This window comes from Pinus tabuliformis, chromosome 2_1 (assembly GCF_031772625.1).
Source record: "Pinus tabuliformis cultivar Carrire ecotype Pingquan chromosome 2_1, CPIR1, whole genome shotgun sequence".
NCBI classification, from domain to species: domain Eukaryota; kingdom Viridiplantae; phylum Streptophyta; class Pinopsida; order Pinales; family Pinaceae; genus Pinus; species Pinus tabuliformis.
Window position 1 is genome coordinate 951,182,120 of NC_142299.1, and position 16,028 is coordinate 951,198,147.

General features: G+C 33.5%; 1 pseudogene; it reads left to right on the top strand.

Annotated features, from left to right (window-relative positions):
- Window positions 1–16,028, top strand: part of LOC149203802 (endoglucanase 9-like) — an 86,077-nt pseudogene that overhangs the window by 21,440 nt on the left and 48,609 nt on the right.

The window sequence follows — 16,028 nt, forward strand, 5'->3', positions numbered from 1 at the left end:
ATCATTTATGAACTGAAATCCAAAGAACTCTTACTCTCACATACTAAAATCTCTAATCACTTATATAACATATCTCACCCCATAGGAGGAGTCTGTGCAAGGCCATTCTGAAGCAAACGCAGTCCTAAGGTTCTATTCTCAGCACCACAGGTCACCACAGAACATATCAAGGCCAAGAGCATGGCATATATGAAACAGCGATATCGAAAATCCATGGTTTTCTAAAGTGGAAGGTAAGAATGAATAATGGTAATGGTAGTAGACTCTAGGAAGGAGAAGAGAGATTTATAGCCACAGGATGCGTGCTGTATTCGGTTAGAATTTTAACCTTTTAAGCTTTAGGCAGCGCGGTAATACAGTTATTTATGCCTTGAATAAACTGACTGTTAACAATTTTTCACGCACTGTTATGACTCTAGGTATTTGAATAAACTGACTGTTCACAATTTTCACGCACTGTTATGACTCTATGTATTTGAATAAATTGACCGTTCACAATTTTTCACGCACTGTTATGACTCTAGGTATTTGACCCAGGCCGGTAATACAGTTATTCATGGCATGAATAAACTGACTGTTCACAATTTTTCACCCACCGTTATGACTCTAGGTATTTGAATAAACTGACTGTTCACAATTTTTCACGCACTGTTATGACTCTAGGTATTGGGATAAACTGACTGTCCACAATTTTTCACGCACTGCTATGACTCTAGGTATTGGGAAAAACTGACTGTTCACAAATTTTCACGCACTGTTATGACTAGGTATTTGAATAAACTGACTGTTCACAAGTTTTCACCCACTTTCATGACTCGAGTTAAAGTAGTAGCAACGCGGTACCGACTGCTCACTAAACGAATCGGCTCAAGTGGGCCTAATGGAATGCACAACTCCCACTTAATTCGAATAAACTGACCTTCACAATTTTCCACCTACCTTCATCACTCGAGTTAAAGTAGTAACAACGCGGTACCGACTGTTCACTAAAAGAATCGGCTCAAGTGGGCACAATAGAATGCACAACTCCCACGTAATTCTTGACGCTCGTTCACATTATTCCTTCCCAAACTGTATAATATTATTTGAAATAAAATGCATAAATTAATCTCACTAAAAGACAGCTCGTAAATTAATCTGTTCGACCGCCAATTTTTTAATTAATTAAATAATTTGAAGTGGATGTACCGATTGAATTTGACAAAATCTAATAGTTTAGTGTAATGCGTAATCTCTGCAAGTCCTTGCATGCCATGTGTAATAATATAATCTGTTACATAAACGGCCGCTGATCTGTACTGGAAAGAAGAAGCGGGACTCCTGTAAATTTATATTTTTTATAAACATATTTATGGCAAATGCAAAACTTGGAAAATGTTATAGTTTTAAGTGAAGTATTTTTTTAAGAGAAAGCTTGATTTGTGTTGTTTATGATTTTTTGATTGTATATATAGATTTAGAACCCTCAAAAATTCTTAGAGCATTTTGATCATGAAGAATTCACTTGTCAAACTTGGTATTTCAATGAAGAACACTTTGATTATGAAGAATTCACTTGTCAAACTTGGTATTTCAATGAATCTCTGTCAATTCTAAGCAAATCAGAAAATAAAGTAGAAAACTTTGGAAGACTACTTAGTTTTAGTTTTTTATATTTTGAATTGAATTTTTTTGAATTAATTTATTTATTTAATCAAATCTTTTTCTTTTTTAAAGTATTTTTTTACTTAATCTAAAATATAGTAAATTTGATTTTTTTATTTTATTGATATAAAAGGTATAGAAATTTAAATTTATCTAAACATTTTTCCTGGTTTATTTTATTTAGAATAGAGTAAAGGTTTTTTGAAATCTAAAATTTTAGCTATATAATTTGCAGAAATATAATATCTGAAAATTTTTCAAAATTATTAATTTATTTATACATTTGAAAAGGTACTTTAAACCCCTAAAATTCAAACCCAATCAAAAATAAATAAAAATATGTAATAATTAGGCTATTCACAATTAGGTATCTTAAATATCTCAACAAAAAGATTTGAAACAGTTAGTATGTTTTAGATTCATGTATATTGACCATATATATTATTTTTATCATTCTAAAACATATATATTATATAAAAAGATAATGACGATGACCTCACAACTGCAATTGATCAAACCCTCCTGAACTCATTATATCAATTATTAACTAGGAGAGTCTGCTGTACACACAATTTTAGAAAAATTATCTTAATGATAAATGCGCACTGACCAAGTTTTCCACAACAGAAAAAAATAATACATGTCAAACTATTTTAGGTCGGAAACATCGTAAGCCACAAACCAACTTATCTGAAAAACAGTACTTTCATTATTATAATAAAAATGATCATCAAACTTCTAAATAATGGCGTTACTCATTGAAAACTTTACTTCCCAAACGAAGAATAAAAGCATGTTTTGGTTAACCTCCATATAAACAAATCCATTCAATGGTATATCTAACATTTTTTAACTAATGTTGTTGGTTAACCTCCACATAAATAAATCCATTGCAGATCAATGGTATAACTAACACTCTTTGAAAGTGAGGGATATTTTTATATGGAATAAGGTAATTTTTAATAAATATAATTAATATTTTTTACTATAAAATTTCTTAGATGTTTTATAAAAATTAAAATATGATAATATTACCAAAAAATCATCTACACTAAATGAAGTGGTTGGTAGTTCTTGGATAGCACATGACATATGATAGTGGGCTTTGCATAAAATAACGTGAGAATTTCTCCAATCTATTTAGGGAAGGAGATTTAGCTTAATTATTATTTATTAAATATTTTGTTATTTTCTATTTAGTGAAGGAGATTTAGCTTAATTATTATTTATTAAATATTTTGTTACAAAACTAGTTTACAAAAAAAATAGAAAAGAGAGGTAAACGCTTTAGAATTAAGCCTCTTCGAGTGGACAACTTCCTTTACATTATACAAATGAATAATTCTTGGATGATACAAATGACAAGATCCCATTTGTATATATAGGAGCCTAAGGGATCATAATATAATGAAAGTGGACATAACAATAATAATGTAAGGGCACAATAATAACAAGAGTGGGCTTCTATGGGGCACAATAATAACAATATGGGGACTACATGCTAGCAACAATATAATAAGGGGGTTGCACTAATATCAATAAGGGGTTACACTAGTAGATAGGGACCTAACATATTTATTTTAAAAAAATTACAAATTATTTTCATTTTGAAAATCTAAATTTGATTATTTTAACTGCATTAAATATATATTAAAAAATATTTAATTAAATATTAATATTAAATACTAAAATTTATGTATGATTTATAGAAATATTATTAATTATTGTTGTTGTTAAGTTTAAGATCAGTGAAGGCTAGTCAAAATATATTAAATGTAATATTGGGGTTAAGTAAGGGTGTCTTATAAAACCAAATCGAGAAAACCAACCTCTTAAGTAAAAGTAGTTCCTTGAGACAATATCTTCTAGCACTTGCTACGCATGCCTTTTGCACCTTGGCCTCTCCTCATGTACTTCTCTCAACAGCTTTACCAACGCCTCCTTTGCAGCCTTACTGATACTTAGAAGAAGATATCAAGTGAACAACTCAACTTAGAGTAAAAAGGTGCGCGAAGCTTTTATTAACTCAAAAGGAAAACTTACAGAGCATTACAATATGAAAACAAGAAATCTCAGAGTTTAGAAGCACTCAATCCAATAATGTGTGATTCTCTTCTGCCGATTTCTTATTTTGTAGACTCTTTTTTTTATACATGAAACAAAGTGGAAATAATTGAGGGTCTTGTCGGCATTTCCATAGTCCGACGGTGTCTACTCAATATTCGACTACAATAATTCAAAAGCACACTAAGAACAATAATTCAAAGTGGAAATAATTGAGGGTCCTGTCGTCATTGCCATAGTCCGACGGTGTCTACTCAATATTCGAGTACAATAATTCAAAAGAACAATAATTCAAACTTCCAACTATTTAAAAGGAATCTAAGGACTATCACCATGGTCCCTTAGGGTTGCGGTCTGAGTCATAATCATCGAATTCGTCAGAAGATTGATTTTCTTGCAGATATACTTCCTCCATTATCTTTAGATATTTTTCTTCACAGTCCGGCTCAGTGGGCTCTTGAGCATCTTGGTACACATCTAAAAACAAAATGTCCTTTCCTTTTGAAGATGTTGTTGCTGTAGATGCTGTAGCTGCTTTAGAGGACTGTCCTACTTCCAACTTTATTCGATCTTTGTAGGGATGATGGGTTTGGTAGGGTAACTTGAATGGGTCATCTTTCTTTCTCCATCTATTGATGTAAGATGTAGGATTTATCTCAATATCTAAGAAAGAATCTTTACGTGCTTTTGAGAAAGCTATCATCTGTTGCACTGGTAGTTTTATTCCATCCAATAATTCCCATTTAAAAATCTAGAACATACTAGTAGCTGTTTTGATGGTGTGCTATACCCAAATTTTTATAATGATCACTAACACCTTCCTTTTCTTTCCATCCAAACTCAAAATTGAATGTTTTGCATACCCTGGTTAATAATAACAGACTAATCAGACATATAGTATCTGCATTCCAATTTCCTAAACTTATTCCAACTATGATTAGTGCCTTTTGATTCACTAGAAACTTTAAAACAGGATGCTTCCCCTGCGATTTGGTCAATTTTTTGATAATATGAATTTTTTCAGCCAACTTTTGCATGGGAAATTCTTTTAACCATCCCAAAACTCTATTTACTTCATCCTTATTTTCTGCAAATGCAGAACTTTCTGAAAACTGATTTGCAAAAACCTGTGAAAAGGGATTTGGCTCAATAGCATTTCTTATTTCTGGGCTATTAAAATCCCATGGTGTTGAAAATACTTTAATATAATGTAGAGTTCTTTCTACACATTGAGATTGTCTTTCAACCTATTTCTTCTTGCAGTATCCATCCTTGATTTCCCAATCTACAAAGCGCTCCAAGATTTCATACTGAAGAAAAGTATCTGAATGCATATAATCTGGATCTCTTCTTTGTAGATATGATGCTTCCATTTCCTCGAACAGATCTGGAATTCTTAAGGTCTGTAAAAACTGACCAACTTCTATCTTGATGTTAACATCATCAAGGTCCATCATCTTAGCACTTGTAAAGATTTCAAGTGCAAAATAAATACAACCAATCATCTGATAATAATTTAAAATTTGCAAGACCGAAATCATAGATTGAGTATACTGTATGGACCATAAATCATCAAGCATTCTGAAATATAATTTGACTTTCATATTTGGTAAAGAGTATACTTTTACCAATTCAGGATCCAATCCAAGAAGTGTGCCAATATTCTTTGATTTCCAGGCTTGACATTTTTGAATCCACTGGTTTCTTTGAAGCCTGAGTCCAGCTACCTTTTTTATTTCTAGACAAAGATCTTCAACATTCTTCTCGAGAATTTTGAATCTTTTTGCTAGAGTGACAAGATTGTCTGGCTGATATGGAATATCAAAAATGCTTCCTCTGACTTCTGTTCAGCTGCAGCCAATTCTATGAGCTTTATTCATTTCCCTGGTAAGAGCATCAACAATATAGTTAGAATTTCCAGGAATCCATTCTACATCAAAATCATATTGCTAGAACCAAATTTGCCATGCTAATAATCTTCCTCTTGCCATCTGTCTCGATAATTTTGCTGACAAGAAATATTTAAAATTCATTGAGTCAGTCCTAATCAAGAATTTTCTTGGCACAAGATACAATTAAAATTTTTGAATGCCATTAAATATTGCAAGAGTTTCTTTTTCAGTAGCAAAATAATTTTTCTGATTGGGGAGGAATTCTCCTGATGCATAGGCGCATAATTATTCTTCTTTGTTTTCCTCCTTTCTTTCAAAAAGAGCAACTGCCCAAAAATCATCTGAGGCATCTGTTTGTAAAATTAACAATCCTTCTCGTGGAGGCTGCAATTTTGGTAGGGACTTACATTCTTCTTTGAGATTTTTGACAGTGGCAGTGGCTTGACTAGACCAACCTGATTTTAAATGCTTTCAAATAGGAGTAGTTTTTTCAGATAGCCTGGGAATGTATTTATGGATGTAAATTAAAACACCCAAAAATATCTGAATCATTTTCGTGTCTTTGAGTTCATTAGGGAACTCAGCAAGCTTTGTTAGCACATGCAGCTGCATCCGTATATGTCCATCGATTACATGAATTCCAAGGAAATCAATATCATTTTGGAATAACACCATTTTCTTTTCTGAGAGGATAATACCATGAGCTTGAACTTCTTGAAAGAATATTTCTAGATGAGCCAAATGTGTTTGTAAATCTGGACTATGGATTAAAATATCATCAATGTAAGTTATGATAAAATCATGCTTACCAAATATAAAATCCATTCTCTTCTGGAAGAAAGCAGGAGCAATCTTTAATCCAAATGGAACAACTATCCATTGGTAAAATCCTACAGGGCATGTGAATGTTGTCCTATGTCTGTCTACTTCTTCAATCTAAATATGGTAATAACAAGATTTCATATCAAATTTACTGAAGATTTTACTCTTCTGAATTTTCTGCATTATTACTTCTTTACAAGGTAAGGGATAATGAAAGCTTTGAGTGATTGCATTCAAAGGTTTGTAATTAATCACCATTCTTACTTTACCTCGAACTATTTCGGAATGATTGTGAACCAAAAATGCCGAAAATGAATAACGGGAAACACTCGATTCAATCAATCTCAACTTCAACAATTCTTCAATCTATTTTTTGATTTCTTGTTCATCAGAAGGAGTACAAGGAATTAACTTACCTTTTACTGCATTATAATGCATGGTCACAATTTCTTGCTTGGGGCTCTCTTTTTCCCAAAATTTCTGAGGGTCTTCTGAGCAGCTTTTAGCTAACTGCTGATATATAGAGATTTGTTCCTAAGTCCATTGCGGATCTATTGCTACTTTTTGTTTTGTTTTGAGAGCTTCCTTTTCTTCATAAATCTGCAGTACTTTCTGCCAATCTTTGGAATAATTTTTTGGCTTTCTTGTACTAGTCCTCTTCTGGATTTCTCTTCTTACTTCAGAGTCGGCAAATTTTAATCTCGGAATAGAGATTGCTTGTTTTTTTAAATTGAAGATAACTTTATCTTCACTAATAGTCACGGGAAAAACAGAATTGATAAATGGCATACCCATAATTAAACTGGTAGATGGGTCGCAATGTTGTATAGTAGATATCTTGACAATATTCCCACTTACTTTTAAAGAAATATTATCCACATAGCGAGTAAGATTAACTGTACCTCCGATTGTTTATGAAATCAGAATACTTTGGAGAGGTTTCCATAATCCTTTAAACAACGATGGTCTGGAAAGATTGTTTGAGCCACCGATATCAATAAATGCATCAAGATCTATCCAACTATTTTTAACCTACATGGAGACTGGTATATATAAAATATTATTTGTTTTTAACATTTTCTTCAAGAAAGTTTGTTCTGCTGGTGGGTCGAATTCAGGAACTGGCATTGAAGATGTTTGTCCAATATTTTTCTGATATGGACAAAAAGAGTTTAACTAAGGGAGAATAGGGATAACCTAATTTCGTTTGTCTTTCTCTAGTGGGAGAGACCAACATAAAGATTATGTTTCACTGGTTTCAACACTGTCTGTGTCAGTCTCAAATTCTTCACTGTAATGAAGTTCTTCTTCTTCATCTTCAGCTGAAAATTCATCAGTAGAATAATCATAACAAATATTCATTTTCTGAATAGAATTGACTAACTCTTCATCTTCTGAAAAAGAAGCATCTGTTAACATATATACATCTGATGGTTCTTCTTTTGATTGTACAACAGACCAATCATCACAAAATTCTTCAATATATACACATGCTTTCAATTTACCAGATGTTCTTTTTGGACAAGCACAAGCATAGTGTCCTTCTTGTTCGTATATGAAACAGTAATTGTTTTTGGTTCTCAGTTGTTTCCTCTTCTTTAGAAATATGAAATTTTTAAAAGGTCCTTTGGGATTTACAATTTTCTTGGTCTTGAATTTCCCATAACTTTTATGTTTTCTCATTTTCTTAAATGGTGTCCATGGCAAAGCAGCACGACAAACATTGGCACTAGGAGTTATATCATGTGTCTGTTTTTTCCAACATATATATTTGAATTTCTCTTGACACCTGAATAAAAGATCTATCGAGTAAATCTAATCTATTGTTTTTCTTTGAAGCTCAATATCTTTAGAAATTAGATCTCCTAGATTTCCTGGTAATTTTAACAGAAAAGAAATTTTCTGAACTGAATCATTTGAAAGATTTTCTTTGTAAACTTTGGCCATAAAATCTTGACCAAAAGCTTCAAGATATTTTAAATCTTTCAGTTCCATTATAGCAAGGTCTGTAATGATATGCTTCTTCTCATCTACTGGCTCGAGGACAAACTGTGTTTTCAGTAGTACCTCTAGAGTAGAAAGTCCTGCTGCAATGACTGCTTGTCGTTCTAACTCAGAAGGTCCAATCCACCAGTCATAAACTATTCCAGCCATTCTTTTCTCTGCTAGAACAAATATGGACATATTATCGAGCTTTGTAGGTACTTGCATTTGGTATAACGACCCGATCAATATTCGAATTGATTCAGCTGGATTTTTGATTTATCCAAATCCAAAATATAACCGCTAGAATTAGAAGCAAATAGATCTTCTTCTATTCTGGGATATTTTTGGACTTCTTTAACAAAATTTGCTTTTTGGATTCATGGCATGATAAAAGATGGAAACTTAGAAGCTTCATTTTCAAGAGTCACTATTTCTGCTTTTGTTAAATGAGTGTTTGGAAGCTGCAAGTTGCAATGGCACTGAGCTTGCTGGTATAATCATTACTATTCTATTTTATGTCAACGGTATCATTCTTCTTGCCATAACCCATGGTGACCTAGATAAGTAGCTTAAGACTCTTCATGATTATTGCTCCAAGATGGGTATGATAGTTAATACCCACAAGACTAAAGTCATGATCATTAAATCCAAAAATATTAAGAAAGGTAATTTCTTCTATGATAACAAATACTTAAAGCATGTTTCTTCTTATAAATATTTAAGTATTGACATTCATCATCACCTCAACTCGTGTTGAAGAATCTAACGCAATTAGAGATAATGCAGTTCTTCTAGTCATGATATTATTTGTGAGGTGTTTTTAACTTTTCTTCTTATTCCAATAATCACTTGTTATTATTAGAATGTGTCTTCTTTTAGTTCATCGAATAGCTACCAAACAAAGAGAAAAGAAAAAAAGATACTGGCTTTCTGCCAGGGCCAAAAACTCTCACCTTTGAGAGGAAAACCCACACAAAATTCTTCTTATAGAGATTCTAATTGATGAATACCAAGACCATGACCCTTGACCTATTAGGCCACTCCAAGACCAAGACACCAATCCTCTTCTTTGTCACTATTTAAACCATCTTCATCGTTGTTACTTCACAGAGGTCATCATTATTGTATTACAGTTGTACCATTATTTCACCTTCGCTAGATGATTGTTGCACTCTCCCTGAGATCATCACTCTATCAATGAGGTCTCTATATGTATGAAAGTTGCACCGAGATCTACCTTGTCACTACGTCATCATCATGATTATCATTATGCCAAAGATCATGAGAGGGTTTAGAATGAATGCCTAGATAAAGCATGTTACTATGGGATCATCACAACTATGTTAAGACTGTCTTTTTCTTCCTATACCGAGCTATTCTTCAACATAGGTATGCCGAGACTGATATTGTATTTTCTCCATTATTGATTGTGCCGAGAGTGTACTAATTGAGAGATTTGTACATATTCCGAGACTAGGACTGCTTTATTAAGACTTTGAGACATCACCAAAAACACAAAGATCAGTCTTCCTTCGTAATACTTAATTATTGCACTCACTTTAGATTTCTAAGCCATTGTACTTCCTGTAATTCATCCAAAATTTTTGCACCCTATGACAGATCTCCAAAAATATGAGACAGATCTGAGTTCTGCACTTTTGTTTTGTGAAAACCCTAGCTAGGCATTTATAAAAGTTAGTCTCCCATATTTAACCGACGTGTCACTGAACCATTGTGTCTATTATTTGAGACAATTTGACTAGCTTTTAATTTGATTTCCAAGCTAACCTGACAGAGAGGATGGTGCTTGTCATTAGAAGGGCGTTTAGGCTTTTCTATAGACTGAGTATAATACACATATGCTCAAGAAGAGCTCTTTATTCATGACTTTGACTGTTTGAAGTTCAAATATAAATCCTAAATCTCTGTAGTATACCTAGGGGTGATAGTATGGGGTACAGAGGGAGGTACCCAAGGGAATAATGTAATAATAGGATGGGCCATAGTTAATAAATAAAGTGGTTAACCGCATCATATAAGGGACCACAAGTAGTTAGCAATAATGTGATAAGCCCATGGTATTAGACAAATGGTATTGAGATACCTATGATAATGACCCATGGTATTGTACGTATGAATCCTATATAGAGGCTAGAGACTCCCCATTGATGGATGCCAAAGATAATTGTATTGGCAAGCATATGGCTTGTGGAGTGTTCTCCTTCCTTAGGGAGTGATTGTATGGTGTTACCCTATCTTAAGGGTTTGATATTAATAAAGAGAAGAATTTCTATATTAAGATCTTGTTATTTCAGGGTATATTTGTATTCCCATATATTTGCAGGTCAGATCTACTACAATTGGTATCAGAGCACTTTCTTAGGCAAGCAAGATATATATATATATATATATATATATATATATATATATATATATATATATATATATATATATATATATATATATATATATGTTTGCAGGAATTTCTTCGGCGGTAAGTTTTCAGATTAGATATGAAACTTTTGGGGAAAATTTGTAGAATCAAATTACAGATCTAGATTCTTTGTGAAAAATGCCCAAATTGAAAAAAAAATCGGCGGAATCAAAGTATGGATGAGGGATATATCACTAATTTAAAAATCAGTTGTGTGTAGAAATGTTTCTGATGAAAATTCATGGACGACGAATCTCCAATCGATTTTTGTAGGTTTTGTGAAGAAATTTGAGAAAATATTTGTAGATCTGGGATCCTCTTCAAAAATTACTCAAATAAAAAAAATAATCGGTCGAATCAGAGTCCGGATGAGGGAGATATCATATATTTAAAATCAGCTCTTTTTTTTTCAGAATTTTTTATGACGACGAGACAGTTGCAGCACAAATTTGAAATTCCAGAGTGCCTAGATCAAGATTTCTATCTTATGGGAAGATGCAGAATGACTGTTCCATTTCTGAAAATAGGCTATAATAAGGATTCTGAGCCATATTGACTGAGTTGTGGGCATTTTCAATTTTCCTCATAAAGTAGGTAAAAAAAAAATATTCTCATTCTACTTCATGGCTTCTACTGAGCTGATTTTTACACGAAAAGATGATGGCCTTACTATTGAAGAATTCATAAAAAGGGCAAAGTCAGAAGTTGGGCAATATTGGAGACCTTTAGCAAGGTTTAATTTTAGAGAGGAGGCTGCCATATGGTGGCAATCACTTGACTGCCATAAGCATTTAAGTCTTCCTGATCAAGAGTTTGAAAAATCCTTTTAGAAAAATGGTCTCATGCTAGAAAACAAGAGAATGCGATATTTAAAGGGCTATTTTCTGATGGTATCTCCTTATTACAAGTTCAAGGATGTATTAAAAAATAGAAGATAATTGTGTCTACCAATCCTAATAGCAAGCATAATTTTATTAGTGTTCATTTGGTTAAAAGGTTGCAATTCCCAGCAAAACAAATGGAGCACACACAGGTTAATAATGAGCAGGTGCATGTTTACAAATAGATGAAGATTTCTGTGGATAAGTATGTATTACATTCTGATTTATATGCTTTAGATATGGATAATGTGGATGTTCTTTTGGGATACTGTTCGATGGAATTTTTTGGTACTATCGATATTAATTTGGAGAAGATATTCTTGAAGGTCTAGTATAAAAAGAAGAAAATTAAATTTTAGGATATTTCCATCAATAAACAGGTAGAGTCCAAGGAGGCTGAAGCAGAAAATGTTACAGGTATTGATACATTAGATTAGGAGCGTGTGGTTGAAGTAATATTCGAGGATAAGCAATAATTGCAAGCAGATACCCATCAGGCTCCATTAGGTGGTGAATTAAAGAAAGATACACCATTGGTTAAAACTTCAGCATATCACCACCCACATCACCCAGAAATAAAAAAACCAACATGATGGCAACAAATTATCCAGAAGGACAACAATCCCCATATGACATATAGAGAGGGGCAACGATCCACCACAACATATCAACACAGAAGAGTCGTTAGGTTCAACTTCCATCTCAAGTGAGTGAGGCATCAACTAGATCGAGGGTTCACCTTTCTCTTGGATGGCTAGATGTACGTGCATGGTACCATGGACTACTCTTTTGAGTAGATCTTATTGTTTTTGTTCTTCTTATGTTTCGGGGATGAAACATTTTTAAGTGGGGTGGAATGTAGTATACCTAGGGGGGATAGTCTGGGGTACAAAGGGAGGTACCGAAGGGAATAATGTAATAATGGGATGGGCCATAGTTAATAAATAAAGTGGTTAACCTGCATCATATAAGAGACCACAAGTAGTTAGGAATAATGTGATAAGCCCATGGTATTAGATAAATGGTATTGAGAGACCCATGGTAATGGCCCATGGTATTGTATGTATGAAACCTATATAGAGGCTAGATACCTCCCATTGATGGATGTCAAGGATTATTGTATTGGCAAGCATATGGCTTGTCGACTGTTCTCCTTCCTTAAGGAGTAATTATATGGTGTTACCCTACATTAAGGGTTTGATATTAATAAATAGAAGAATTTCTATATTCGGATCTTGTTATTTCAGGTATATTTGTATTCTCATATATTTGCATGTCAAATCTATTACAAATGGACTATATACTGAAGACATTCAATTCCTTTGCCAAGAAAATAGATATCATCTATTGTTAGGTGAAGCCAATCCTGAGAAAAGATTTTTGTTGTGAAATTTCTTCAATCACTTTTTCCTCCATCATTCTCAATTTATGAGAATATGTAAATTTTAAGGATATTTTGGAATTTCATAATGAGGAAAGAAATAAATTGTTTAATGTGTTTCTTGATTGGTAGCGATTTTGCATTATGTTTGGAATATGCCCATTTTCAATGGCCTTTCAATTTTCATATTTTTTGTTTTGAATAGGTCAGCACTAGATCGAAAACTTCCATAACTCTAGATGATTAGTACTATTGGATGAGGCCTAAAGACATGGAGTACCTCTGTCCTGTAACTCAATGGTCACTCAGTTCAAATTTGCCTACAGAGATGGATGTTGCACTCGTTGTCACATCTACTATATTCAAGGATGACACCAATTTCTCAAAGAAAATCGTCAAAGGTCGCACTATTATATTCAAGTTCTCAAGGGATAAGAAGGTAGATACAACCAAAGTAATTTATTTATCAAAAAATATTATAATTCCATTGGCTACTATGATGAGTATGTGTGGGGTGGTTCATGGATGTCCTATGCCACTCGGAATTCTTCTTACTTTCAGTTGGTGACTACTTTGGGGATTGCCAAAAACTCCAGTGAATCACTGACTTTGTATGGTGTCTTCAGCTGGGATAATAAGCTACGAGGTGCCTAGGTAAGCACAAATTCCATATTCTTAAGATCCTTATTTCAATCTTAATATCTAGAATTTGCAGGATTTACTACTGTGGTAGAATCTATCTACTTTACTTGAGTTTTTGAGTTGGCTATTTTAGGTATTGTTTCTTGGGATGGATTGGTTACTTTTTAGTTAATACATTGAATTTTTCGAAATAAAATACATATATGAAATATATTGTTGTTAATATAATTATTTTCTTTCACATTAATTTTTTATTATTAAACATGTTTGTTTGGGGAAATTTTATAATTAAACAATTTTATTTATTAATTTATTTTTCATGGTAATATTTACATCTTTGTTGTGACATGAAGAATCTTGCTTTGGCGAGAGATAAATTTTACCTAAACAATAATGACAATTTTTTTCTTAACTTGGGGTTGGGGTGTGAAACTAATAATAAAGTAGAATTAATTGGGTATTGCTTAATGCTTGACTTTACAATGTACATGCAACTAAAATGCTTACAAGCTTTTGGCAATTCCCTAATGGTTTTTGATTAGTTTTAAGAGATATTCACATTATATAGTTTAGCCATAAAATCATTAACAACAAACAATTCATTGATTATCGAAATTTTTTAGGAGTTTGAGGTATCACATATCCATAGAGAATTAAACATTGACGATGACACAAGATCAAAGGAAGCATCACTCCAGCTTATAGTTAATTTAATGATCACAAAAAAAGTACTTGCATGTTTTTATGTTTTGTCTATTTATGTTGTGGATTAGTAGAATATCATAACTCTTGATTGAACATTAATTTGTATACTTTGATTTCTATGAAATAACAAATACACAATTTTTCCATAGAAATATATATATATATATATATATATATATATATAGAGAGAGAGGGGGGGGGGGGGGGGGGGGGGGGGGGGGGGCAGAGAGAAAGATATATGACTAAAAAATTGTAATCAAACAAAAAAATTTATTCTTTGATTTCTATAAAATAGCAAATACATAATTGTTCCAGAGAAATAAAATAGAAATTAAAAAGAGACATATAAGTATTATAAAATGTATAAATAAAACAAATCTATAAGAATTAAGAGTTCTTTTCATGGATCTAGTTAATCATGGATTTGATTATAATTTTAAGAAAATACCCATATAAGATAGTGATCCGGATTTAAGCAGGAACGCAATAGATTACAGAGATAAACATAAATATAGAGATGCGATAACCATAAAAATAGAGATGCAGCGGAAATAATACTTCATTTCATCAATGGAGAATATTGAAATATGCTTACAAATAGAAATAAACCAGCTAGGGCGATGGTAGCTTATCTCTGAGAAGAGATGTGTCGGCTACATGCCTCTGAACTGTTTCGAACTGTGTTACAATGAGGCTCGAGGGCCTATTTATTGTTGAGAAACAATGGAAAACCCTTCACATTCCAAAACCTAACCCTAGAAGATGAAACGCCAAATTATGGGCCCCGTTTTTGGGTAAGTTGGTACATCAACTTCCCGGGGTCGCGAATTGGTCGTACTATCTCCGTTTGACGCGCATGATAGCCCATTGGAAAGATCTCTCCGAGGACTACGACGGAAAAGACGATTTTTATCTGAAAAATCGCTGGCCGTGGATTTCCAAAAAACGTCGTTTAGGGCCTCAAAACGGCTCCAGAAGTTTAGGACCCGAAAAACTGCTAAAAATAGTAAACTATGCTATAATTAAGGAAACTGAAAAACTGAAAGAGATAGTTGTGGGGGTCCAAATGGGATAGGTGGGTGGCCACCAACATCCACCTAGATCATTCCTCCCCCCTTAGGAAGCAATGGTCCCCATTGCGTTGAGTTCCTCCCTGAGATGAGGAAGCTTCTGCTGAGCTGGGTCTCTGGTGAGCTGTTCTGCAATCTCTGATGTGTCCAAAAATGGTGGGGAGCATGGTCGGCGACGGTCCACATTGAACACTCAGTGCAAGTGAAGGAATGGAGCAACGCTGTGCTTCAAAGCATTGTTTCCCGTAGCCTTGTTACTGGTGTAAGGACCATGTCGAAGTGGTCTGAGTTTCTGATGGGTTCTGGTAAGGCGCTCCCTCTGCAAATGTAACCAAACTTTGTCGTCCACTTGAAACTTGTGTGGTGCCCCTCCGGGTAAGGAGAAGTTGTTCCTGTGTTCTGTCATGACTGTATCCCTCTGTTGCTGCTGCTGTGTGGAGGAACCCTTCGCGGGGGTCATGGATGTAGCAACGATCTTCCCCTTACTTTGGGAGCGAACCAGACAGA